We start from the raw sequence: 12,272 nt of genomic DNA on the forward strand, positions 1-12,272 counted from the left end.
CGGCGGCGTGTTGAAGAGCTACTTCTGCGCAGATTATCGCCGCTATTATAATTTGGGATAGATTGAGGGGGTTGAAGCTTTGGTGGTTTTTCATGTTTTGATTTTTTTTTTTTCCCCAGCCCCAATGCAACCCTCGGCTCCCAAACCCGCAGGATGGAGTGTGATGGGTGGGGAGATGCGGGACTTCACCCGCACACGGGGCTCACACCACCTTGCAGCCGCCCCAGTTTGAGGTTGCCCGGCTGGGAGGAGGAGGAGGAGGAGGAGGAGGAGAAGGAGGAGAAGGAACGGGAGCGGCCAAGCCTGCTTTCACCTCCCCCCCGAGCCAGGCCGGACCCACCTGGCAGCCACGCTCCCCCCACCCTTGTCGTGTGTGTCCCCCCCCCTTGTCCCCACACCTCGCACACGCCGAAAAAAAGCAGCGTCCCCCAGAAAACGCTGCGGGTTTTGCACACAATGGGTCTCGTATGGGGCACTGCAGGCGGACAACCGGCCCCTTGTTACCGAGACGGGCTCCAAAGTCCGCTTTTCCAGGGAAGAAAGCCGAGCTGCGCACAGCATTTCAATGTGTGTTCAGTCAAAAAAATAAATATAAGGGGATTTTTTTTTTTTTCTCTTCAAGGCACAGCTCTTTGAACCAAGAGAGGTCTGTGCGCTCCCCGACCTCATACATGATGTGTTGGACTGTAAACAATCCCGTTTAGGGCCGATCCTAAAAGGGAGCAGATTTTAACGGGACTATTCAAAAGAGCGGTGGCTGCGGGATGTGATCATCCTGCTATGGAAAAGAGGTGGTGATCCCGCCGGGCTGTCAGCGCTGGGTACCACCACAAAAGCAGGAGAGCGGTCCCCGGCCTCCACGACGAGCAATATACGTGGCACAACCCCGGGAACTTCAAAGACGGCTTATTTCGCCCCTCGCCCCACGTCAAACGCGACTGCTGTGGAAAGCAGGCACGCCAGAAACCCGGCTCCTCTCCCCACAAAACAGCCATCATCCACCGGGCCCCGGCCCGGGCTCTCTTTCTCCAGCGCAAACCTCGCTCGCTCTTGCTCCGCGCCCGGAATTTACCCAGATTAATCATTTTATTAGTTTCTAATACTGTTTCTAGTAAACATAAAGCTGCCGGGAACTGGGTTATCCCAGGACGAAATTTTGGGCCGCGCCGGGAGGATTTGCTCCACGTTTGCCGAACGCCCTGTCCGCCTCGCAGGTTTTTTTCCCCGGCTGGAAGATGGAAAGCTCGGAATCGCACGGAGGGCGACGGGCGATGCCGCCGTGGGGCACCCCCTGATCTAGCTGAACCTTTATCCCCCCTGCACGGCGCAGCCTTCTCGACCCCCCCCCCAGCCCATCCCAGTAATTCCCAGTAAAGGCACGGAACCTACAAAGATACACAGACACACACACACCCCGCGCTCCCGCCCTCGCTGCTGGCTGCTCTCTTGTCGGGGTCAATTTCTATCGCGATATTGATACTAGGAGTGAATTTATCTTCTCGCCATCCCACCACCCCGGCAGCGTGTGGGATGTTCCCCCCCGCCTCAAGGCCTTTCCCTGCCCCCGGCGCGTCCCCGTGGAAGGGGGCACGGAGTCGCCCAGGGTCAAACGAGCGGCGTGTGGCATCCCCGGAGGAGGAGGAGGAGGAGGAGGAGGAAGAGGAGGAGGAGGAGTCCGAGGGGCCGAGCTCGCAGCCCACCCCCGGGGAGCATGAGAGCCCACTCCCGAGCGCTTGCGGGGCTGGGACCGTGAGACCGGGCTCGGTAAAGCCGAAGCGAAGGCAGACCGGGAGCGGAGCGCTTCCCGAGGTTACCCGGGCTGGACGCAACAACCGGGAAGGTTTTCGTGTGAAACCAGAGCGGTCGGGTTCAGCCGCAACGGGCTCCGGCTTTGGGAAAGGCACTGCTGGCACCGGGAGCCGGGTCTCGCCTGGCACGGCCGGCCGCCCGCGGTGGAGCTCGGGTGGGTGAGGTGGGAGATCCGGCTGCGGAGAGGGGACGGCAGCCGGCCCACGGGAGGAAGGGGCAACAAAAGCCAATTTAGAACGGGATCTGGCAGTTCAGCACATATCGGGGAGCAGAGCGGTTTCATTCCCTCGGGGGGTGAGCAGTCAGGGAGGGAGGGAGACCCGCTGCTGGGCTCGGACCCGCTGCCCCTGCGTGGGGGGGTTCAGCTGCCTGCATCCTGCGGTTCTTTCGTGCGTGGGTGGCTGGCGGCTACATAGGTATTCCTGACTTTGGGCTTCAGTCAAGCGGGACCAGCGTGAGGAGAGCGGCCGCACAGCAACCAGACAAAGCCAGCCTGTGCCACACTGCAGCCGCGCTCGGGGGAATAGGGGTTCTGCCTTTGGAAAACAAAAACACAATAGCAATTAAGCGCTCATCTGAGTGTGACTGCTTGTTTGGCAGAGACTGACCGGAACCTGGAGGCTTTCCCCTCGCCAGCACACACATTTGTCCCCTTTTCCCTCCTTCCCCATCGGTGAGAGAGCCGTGCCGTACCGGGATGTCCCACCACGGGAAAGCTCTCCAGCGACCGGGACGAGCCTCAGGCTGTGGGTGCCTCCAAATTCCCCCCCCCCCCCCCCCGCCCCCGGTTGTGGGGGGAATGCGCAAAGGGGACAAGTGTGGCCTCTTTTAAAATCGCAGGGCCGAGCAATAACAGCCTCGGACTCAAAAATGCCCCCCTGGCGATCCTGATAGGAAGTTTTCTTCTTTACAGATGCATTGCTGCAGATCGGTGCATTTGTTAAGATCCCCCTGTGCCTTGATAATCCTGCCCGGCCGCATTTGCTCGCTCTGCGTTGATGTGGTTTCTGCTCTTGCCTTTCAGGATTATAAAAATCTCTCCCTTCCTCTCTTTTCCGTCTAAAGCCGGGTTTCAGAGGAATGTTGGCTAAACCTCCTCATCTGCTGCTTTCTTTCCCCTGTGATGGCAAATTCGGCGTCACTTGTGGACTTGCCCAATGCAAACATTGCATTAAGAAGTATTTCAAGGCATTTTATTGTTGCTCTGCAGTCCTTTGATGTGGTCCATAGGCACCAATTGTTGATGTCTCCCAGCGACTCCTCAGTGTCAGCATCTCGTTTCTGTCGGCCGCCCCCCCCCCATTAGTCCCGTTTTAAAAACACGGGTTTTGAACATTCGCGACAGATCCCGCCACCTCACCCGCGGGTCACTACGGTCCCATTTCCCGGGGGAGGACCACTTCCAGCGGGACCGGGCTGCTCCCTCCCTTGGAGACCGCAGATTTCCCCGCCCGCAGCTCCCGACCCGAGGCTGCGGTGGGAGGCGGCCGTGTGTCTGGCCGTCAGGTCTTCTCCTGTCCCCGCGTGGGCACCTCGCCTTCCCGCTGGCGTGTGCCAGGGAGAAGGGCGCATCCTCCGCGCATCCTCCGCTCCCCCAGGCACGGCAAAAGCAGAGCCCGGGCCGAGCTCCCCCCAGAGCGGGCACCCGGGGAGGGGCCGGGGGGGGGGCAGGCTCTGGCAACATTCCCACGGGGACACGACGGACTCCCGAGACAGCCACCTCACGCTCTCCGTGGGGTGTAGGGACAGCGGGCTGACCCGAGTCGGTCCCTTCGGGATGGAAAAGCCAGGCAGCGGCAGCGATTCCCCAGCAAGAAAATCACCCGCGTTCAACGCCGGGTTCAACACAACCCACGCCGGGGACACGACGCTGTTTGGTTTGCAGTGGGAGAGCGATGGGGTCGGTGTCTCTCGAGTCCGGGTCCGTCTCCCCTCAACTTCCTCGCCTTTGATTTTTCTTAGCAAAATAAACTCCCGACCTCCGCACGGGCGGCTCTCTCTCCGGAGTCAAGCCTTTAGGCAGGTGGCTGTGGCTCGGTCAGGGAGGGAGGCGGCCCGGGGAACCCCCCCAGGTCCTCCCGGGGAGGCAGCTGCTCCCGCCCGGGTGCTTTTAGCATTGCCCCTGTCATCACCGCGGGGCCGGCCGTGGCCGTGGCCGTGGCCGTGACCGTAGGGACCGGGACGCCGGTCCAGTCGCCTCCGGGCAGGAGGGAGCAGAGGAAAGAGAGCTGCCCCCACCCCGACGGGCGCAGGCACCGGGTCGGGTCGGCTTTGCTAACACCAGCCCACGCAACCCTGAGCTGGGAGCGTTGCAAGAGACGCGAGGCTGGCGGTTTTTGTCTGGGGCGAGCCATTTTGGGGGGAGCGCTCGAAAAGACTTGGCCGTGCCCCAGCGAAAGCCGAGGGCTCCCCCGCATCTCCCCTCTGCTCCCACGAAAAGGGGTCGGGACCCTCTGCCACGCCGGGTCCTGGCTCTCGCCACGTCCCCAGCCGCGCATTCAACAGCTCCCGGGGCTCCCTAGCAAGCCGCCGTGTGCGCGCCTCTCCCCGGGGCATCGCGCCCCTCGCCGTGGCATCGCGCCCCTCCGCCCCCCCCGGGCCGGCGCAGGGAAGGGAAGGTCCCCTCGCAGGCTGCAGCCAGCCCCATGCGCGCTGGCAGAGACTTTTCCCTTGTGAACGAAGAGGGGAGAGACGGGGGGGGGGATGTAAAACTAGCCCTGAGCAGATGTTCCGGCAAGCAGGCTGGTTCGGAGAGCAAGCCCCTTCCTTCCCCGCCGCCTCATTCCTGCGCCTCCCCGGGCCCTCCCCGCGCTGCCCGATGACCTCATTCCCGGCATGTTTGCCATTACGCTCTGAGTTACCCAACCTTTTTTTAAAAAAAAAAAAAAAATTAAAAAAATATAAATTGCTGCTTTGTGAGATCAAAGTAACGATTTCTGGTGCATCTGGAGACTGGAGAAAAAAAATGGAGCAGCAACAGTTGCACAACTTCAAAGTGGTTTTTAACAATGATTTTTCTCCTTCCTCTCCTCCCCGATCTTTCAAGCATCAGATAAAGACAATGGGCTCCGTGGCTGTTTTCCAAAGAAATAACCTGCCTAAAGGGCCGTACAAAATCTCAAGTAGACGGGAAACACCTTACACGGCTTTCTTCTTTCGATCAAATAGAAATAATAATACGAGACTCGTCTTTCTACTAGCCCCAATCCCCTCGCTACTAAACGGCGTCTGCGGACTGTGTTATAACGTGTAGGGAAACGAGTTTCAGGCTCGGGCTGCCACTAAGGCTTTATTCTTTTATAGAGGCTTCTAACAACCCAGCACATGCCCCGTCGAACACAGCAGCAGAGAGTAACCCAAGAACTTGCAGGGAAGGAGCAGAGGGCGGCGGCGAGGGGAAGATTTCACCAGCAGACGCCCTGGGGCTGACAGGGGATGCAGGGGATGGAGAGAGGCAGGTCCCGGGAGCGGCGGAGAAATGTTTGTGCCGTTTGTTAGCAGGAGGGACATGCCTGCCCCGGGACCCTCGGGATCACGGATCCCAAGAAGGGAGAAGAGAGCGGGTGGGGAAACCGCGCTCTCCTCAAGCCCCGCTCCCCGCCGGGGTCACTGCTGCGGGAGCCCTCAGTGCCCTCTCTTTAGCGTTTCCAAAGAGAAATACCGTGACATTTCCCTCCCCCCCCGTGTCCCCTAAGCCCCCCCCCCGGGTCCTCAGGACGGGGCGATGCCCGCAGCGAAGTGCCGAGGCCGAGAAGGACGAGCCCGCGGAGGCTCTAAGGCTTCGGCGCTCCCGACCCTCTGCCTCCCCCGCACTTGTCCCTTTTGTCCCCTTAACGACTCCAGGACCGTGCCTTTGAACTTGGAGCAGGGGAGAAGAAACCCCCACGGGCTGGGCGGTTTCCTGCGAAAGGGGAAAAGCCGATCGCCACTCTTCAGTGTCAGGAGACGTACCTGGTGGCCCGGGAAACAGAAACCTTCGCCAAGTTTTGAAAGTTAATGGACAAGCGTGTAAAAGCAGGGAGGGAGAAGGAATCCCCCAGAGAGCCGCGGAGGAGAAATCGCCGCGCTTTGCCTTCTGCTCGGGCAAACAAGAGCAGCTCCGAGTCTCTCCTCCAGCACCGAAAAAAAGGCCGAGCAGGGTCACCAGGAGCGACAAAGCAGTTCACACCCGGGGCAGGGCCTCCGGGCCTTTAGTCGCAGGTCTGCCCCCGGGGGCGATCCTTCCCCTCCAAAGGCCCACGGCACGGAGCTGCCCGACCCTCAGCTCCGCTTCGTGGCCGCGGGGGACCCCGGCGAAGGTCCCGCCGGCAGATGCGACACATCTGGGTCACACCGTCCTCCCTCCGCCCTGACACCGGGCAGGCGGGTCGGCCTCTGCGGTGCGGGTTTTAACGGGACCCGCTTTTACTGTAGCTGCGTTCTTATCTGGTTTTCGCCTTGGGGTTTTTGTCGTGTCTTCGTCCCCCCCCCCCCCCCGCCCAGTTTTGATTTTTAAACGCACGGGCTCGGGCGGACGCCGTCTAGCCGGTGTTATGCGATTAATTCTCTTTGCTGCCGCAAAGATTTCCAGGCTCCCCATCCCCTCTTTAGGTTTCACGACCGATCCCCGGCGATTTTAGTTTCCAGGTTTGCGCGGCGCGTCCCGTAAGCGACTCTTCCAAGGCCGCCTTTTCGTTTTAACCTCGGCATCGGAAAACGATTTAGCGAACACTTCCCCAGCCCCCAGAGACCGACCCGGCGCACAAACCCCAAAGCCCGGCCGGGGGGAAGACACCCCCGGCGGCACCCCAGGAATCGTGGTGTCCCACCAGCTCTCGGGGTGTTTCCCTGCCAAAGCGGAGGCTCTCAGGACCTCGGCTTTACAGCCCGGTCCCCTTACGGTTCGCGGCCGTAAACCCGAGTAAGAGTTGCAGGGAGAGCTCGACCCTCCAGCCTTCCCGCACTCGGTACGAATAATCATCGTAAATGGCTCCAGAGCAAACGTTTCGGGGTCGGGATCTCCGCAGCTGCAGAGCGTCCCTCCTCCGTAGTTTGAGGGCTAAACGCCGAGCGGCTCGTCCTTTCGGAGAGCACCTTTTCTCCAGCGTTACTGGCATTTTCCAAAAGACGTCTGTCTAAAAACAGAGCTGGCTTGGCGGCGTTAACTCTTCTCGTCCTCTAACCGCGATCCGAGATTTCGAAATTGTTCACCTCCCGTTTGCAACGGCGGCTACATCGCAGACAAGGGGGAAATACCCGGGGGCAGGGGGGGGATTTCAGGCATCAGCTATTTCTGGAGGAAAAAAACCCCAAACCAACAATAAACTGGTAACCTATTTCAAATGCGTCTAGAAGAAGGTGAATGTTATCTCTTTCCACACAATATAGGGGCTGACACCTCGTTTACACGCTGGCTCGGCTCGGGAGCTTTTTACGGGTCTATGTTCGTGTATATAAATATAAATACAAATACCATTCCTTCAGAGAAGCTCTCTGAATTTTGACTGCTGTGATTGGGTTTTGGTTCGGGGGCCTTAGCTGTTCAGGAAGGAGATGAGTCTTTCTTTGTCTCATTACTCACGTAAGAACGAATTCGGGGGGGCTTGGGGGGAAACCCACCCAAAACAAACTACTAAAGGACTGGACATACACTGGAGTACTCGCTGGTTTGACCCAGGTTGCCTCTCCCAGAAAGCCCAACCCCAAAGGTAGACAGACGAACAGACACATGGACAGACCGGCGGGGAGGGACACAGACAGATTTTGCAAGTTAGAAAAGGAGCTTGAGTTCAGCCTGGAAAGGGGTGGCACAGTTCAGAGAGTGGAGTTCACTCGGATTTATTTCTTTGGATGGAAGCACATACCGCTTTTGCAGGCACTGCCTTGCACGAAATAAAACCGCGCCGACACCTCCCTGTCAAGTTCAGAGCAAGAAGGAGAACGCGGAGTAAACTCTTCCTGAGCAGCGGAAGATAAAAATCGTACTCTAGACAAGATGGCCTGGCCACTCAGACACAGCACAAAGAGGGGTCACAACCAAGGGGCTACATCACTCATACTCACCCCCTCTGCCTTGCCAGCGGGTCGTGTGGAGACCAGAGACAACACTTCTAGATGCCTTCAAACAGAAACCGGGCACGGTCACAGCAGCCTAACCCCCCCCCTCCCCACAGGGCGCTCCCACCCACCCACCCACCCACCCACAGAGGCAGACGAGCCCCTGGGTGCAGGCTCCGAGCAGGGATATGGGGAACCCTCGCAGCCCCCCTGCCCGCCCGGACCTGGGACGAGGCGGGGGTGTGTGTGTGTGTTAATATTTTCAGGGCCCCAGCGGCGTGATTTTGTGCCGGCTGCGGGGTTCCCAAAACCGCCTCCCCCCCCGGGCGGGGAGTCCCCGGCTCCATGAGGGCGGCAGGGAAAGGCAGCGGGGGCCGGCCTGCCGCCTCGGGGCGGGGGGAGGCCGTACCTGAGCGCGGCTGCGGGCAGGCTGCCCGACACCTTCCCCCCCCCCCCCCGTTGCCTGCTCTCTGCCTTCCCCCCGGGGGGGTACACCCGCACCGCACGGCAGACCTCGCGTTAGCGGCCCCTGCCTGCACCCACACCCCACAGCCCTCCCGGCTGGGCACAAATCCTCTTTTCTCAGCGGCTTTACACCTTACCTTCCTTCGCTTTTTTTTTTTTTAATTATTATTTTTTCCTTTCTATGTTTTTGCTTTCACACGGGATCTTAACTCTTATTCGTGATGTGTTTGCCATGGCAATTGATCGCTCCGTGCTTAGCCTATTTTCAGCAACAGCAATAACGACTTCCCAGGGCATTTTTAGCTCTGTCTTAAGGATAGACTCGCTTCCTCAGAATCCGCTTTCACGTGCATTTGCCCGAGCCTTAGTTTAATCTCTCTGCCCAAACGGATCTCCCAAACCACCCTATACCACTGCAGCGTCTTAGAATGTGGAAGGAGTCAAATACGTATAAATATGCCTTTCCCGGCTCAAAGCTGCCCAGCTCGCAAGTATTAGGGGGAAAAAACTAAACCATATGTGTACAACGCCACATTCCGTATTGCACTATAAGATAAAGAGCTTTGCAGCATCGATTCGATGGAAGTCATTAAAAAGAAAGCCCAGGAAGACGCTATCTGTATTTGGGAGGCAAATGCTTGTTTAGAACAATTTATTTCGGACGCAACAACGCTTGGGGAAAGTTTGCGAGCCGCAACGTTAACCGCTGAGGTAGGCGCCCGAGTCTCCTGAAATAAGAGGCAGAGAAGCCACTCGGCGGGGCTGACCCCTGGGACTCCGGGAGAAGCCGGGAGCGGAGACCTCCGGCCCGGGGTGAGCACCGGGAGGGGCAGGGGGGGAGAGCCCGGCCGCTCCGAGCCGCAGGAGCGATGCTCTGCCCGTCCTCGGTACCGCACTCCAGCAGCCGGAGCCTCCGCTGAAACGGCGGGGAGATCGGCGGGACTCTCCGGGCTTTGCCGAGAGAAGACTAAAAACGATCAGCGGGATTTAGCTACGGCGACTAACGCCGTACCCTGCGCGGAACGGTGCCGGGCGCTCAAGGCTTCGTTTCTCGAAACGTATCAACTCTCTAATTGTTCGCCGTTTTCTTTTCTCCCCTGAATTGGTTTTCGTCGCAGGGAAGTTGCCGCAATTTTCCCCGCTGAGATGCTTGAAAAGAAAAAGCACTGCGGTCCGCCGCTGCTGCCTCCCCCGCCTCCCCCACGCACGTTGTCTCCGGGGTATTTTCACGTGGAGTTTAACCTCTCGCTCATCCCCAAGAGCTCCAGCTGCGGGGAACGTTACATGACGGGGTGCTCGGCAACTCGCAGATTTATTCCCTGCCTCAGCAAAACACGCTGGCTTTGGCCGAAATCGGATGAAGGCAATCGTTGCCTTGCTTTAAGCCCCCCCCACCCCGAAAGCCCCTGTGATGGGGACACAGCCCACCCCCGAATTTGGGGCCCGAGGAAGACGGCAGAGGCGAAGGGCTCCGGATTAGCCCCTCTCCTCCACCGCCTCTCCCGTCACACCGCGGCTCTTGCAACGCTCCGACTCCGCGGAGGCGAGGAGGTGAAGGGCCCCGCGAGGTTTTGCATCGCCTTGCAAGTCCGCAAGAGGTTCAAGGTTGGGATACACGGCCGGGATGGGACGTGGCTTTCCGAACCCCACGTCTCTGCTCTTGTTTCGAAGGCGTATTTAGGTAGCCCCGGCAAAGGCAGCGGGGAACGACTAAAAGCCAAGAGGATAAAAGGTCGTGTGTATCGGAGCTCGTACTGCAACAAAAAGCGGCGGGCGGCTTTATCTGCCGATACATTCATTCCGTCCTCGCTGCAACGAGCGGGATCAGGTGTATTTTGCCCTGTCGATCCTATTGCCCTCTCTCGAAAACAAAGCAACGAAAGGTTTCCCGGGCAGCGCGGCACGCTTCTCCCTCCCTCCCCACGTTACGGAGGGGACGGCTCGGGCCAATCTTCGGCTCGGCTCGTAGGTTTCGTGTTTAGGGAAGCGGGGAGGGCTCAGCAAATAAATCTCGATCCCCTCCCGTACGCTTTCCAACCACCCGGCCACTGAAATCCTCCCCAGCCTCCCGCTCGCTTGAGGGAAAAGTGCTGGGGAATAAAAAGCCGGGAGGGGGATGGACCGAGAGGAGCTGGAGTCACCATCGTTTCCCCTGCAGGGCTTCGCTACCCCGAAGGTGGGCTAGGGTCTGCCCCCTTTTCTGCTCTGAAATCCCCGGGAGGGCGAAGGAAGAGCCCTTCGGGACGCCGACACCTCGGGCTGGCCTTCAGCGCTGGGGCTCTGCTCCGTGCAGTGAAGCCAGCATCGTCCCAGAGGGAGGGAGGCAGAGGACGAGGGGTTCGGAAAGGCGACGCGCAACTTGAGCGTGAAGACGCCTCTTGTTTGGTTTTGACGTTTCGGAGGGCTCCGGGGGTGCCCAGAGGCCACGGGGGGAGCCCGCGGGGACAGAGCCCGGCCCCTGCGCGGAGCCGCGGGAGATGGGAGACCTCCCGGACCGACCCCGCAAATTACACGCCCTGAGCCGGGCTCCCTCCCCGTGGGGACCAGTTTGAATTCGAAGAGCTGAACTACATTCTCCTTGTACCCGTGGAGCTCGGAGTCCGCCCTCTCGCCCCGGCCAGAGCAGCGGGACACACGCAAAAGCAACCTCCGCCTCCGTCCTGCGGGAAACCAGGGCCCTGGGCTGGGGAGGGGGGGCTTTCTGAGCCGGGGAGGGGGTGTTGGGGGGGTCCTTTAGGAGTCGGGGGGGACACACACGGGACCCCGGCGCTCTGCTCTGCCCTCCCCGAACCCACGGCCGCCCCCTGGCGCGCACGGCCCCGCACTGCGCTCCCCCCACCCGCCGGGACTGTGGGGGACACACACACCCACCACGACGACGGGGACCCCCGCAGAGGGGAAGCTCCTTCCCACCCACGGAGGGTGAACAACGCTCCCCACCGCTGTGGAACGCCGGGGACGTTTTCCCCGGCAAACTTCTTCTCGCCCTTGGCTGCTGTTTTGGGGGGTGGGGAGGGGGGAGAGGCTTGCGACAAGGGCTGGCAGGGGCATCCCACCCTAGAGACACCCACCAGTAGAGCGAGGGGCAAACGAGCAGAGGGACCAGCTCCTTAAAAAAACCCCAAACCCCTAAAAAACCCAACCCAAACTGTTTACTATTCAGGAAATTTAGTAATTATTTTTCCCCTCCCTGTAGTGGCATTACCCTTCTTTTGATATTAGATCCTTGCCAGAGGCCCTCGCTTTCAGGCTGCAAGGAAGAGACAAAGATTAAGGAGCTGCGGTAGAAACCGTAGCCTAAGTTTCTTTCAGGATATTTCCAAGCATTTTGCAGCAGAACAAAAAGTATCAAGTTAGAAAGCAATAGCCTACAGGTTTCTGCGAATCAGACAACTTTTGACGCTTTCATTGGATCCGTTATTTATTACCCTGGACTGAACTGTCTGCCCTCCAGCACATTTCACTATGTTTATTCATGCCACAAGCACCACTAATAGAGCGTCTCAGGAAGAAATACTGTAACTCAGCACCAAGTGAGGGCATCTTCAACTGGAAGGCTCAAAATGCTTAGCAAATATTAGTTTAGCCTCCCAATACCTGTGTAATGAAGTCTCCTACGCCTCATTTTATAGAGAAGGAAACTGAGGCAAAGCACAGTTAAGCAACTTGCTCAAAGCCATCGAAGAAAGAGAAGGTAAACCATATTTTTAGATTTTCTTTGCTTAACCAAGGAGCAAAACTCTTCCTGCAGAAATAATACTAAGGGAAAAGAAAACTGCAAGGCAGACAACAAAGACCCAAATCAGATTACAAACAACAGACCAAAATGGCCTTGCTGATGCACATTTCGTTGCTTTTTATGAAGCTGTAGCAAAACATTCTACAAAGCTGATAGGAAATCTTCTCTATTTATTTTAATTCTCAGCTGCTGATCCTCAGCTGCAGACACATTACACTTTTTA

The sequence above is a fragment of the Harpia harpyja genome, chromosome 8, assembly GCF_026419915.1.
Source record: "Harpia harpyja isolate bHarHar1 chromosome 8, bHarHar1 primary haplotype, whole genome shotgun sequence".
NCBI classification, from domain to species: domain Eukaryota; kingdom Metazoa; phylum Chordata; class Aves; order Accipitriformes; family Accipitridae; genus Harpia; species Harpia harpyja.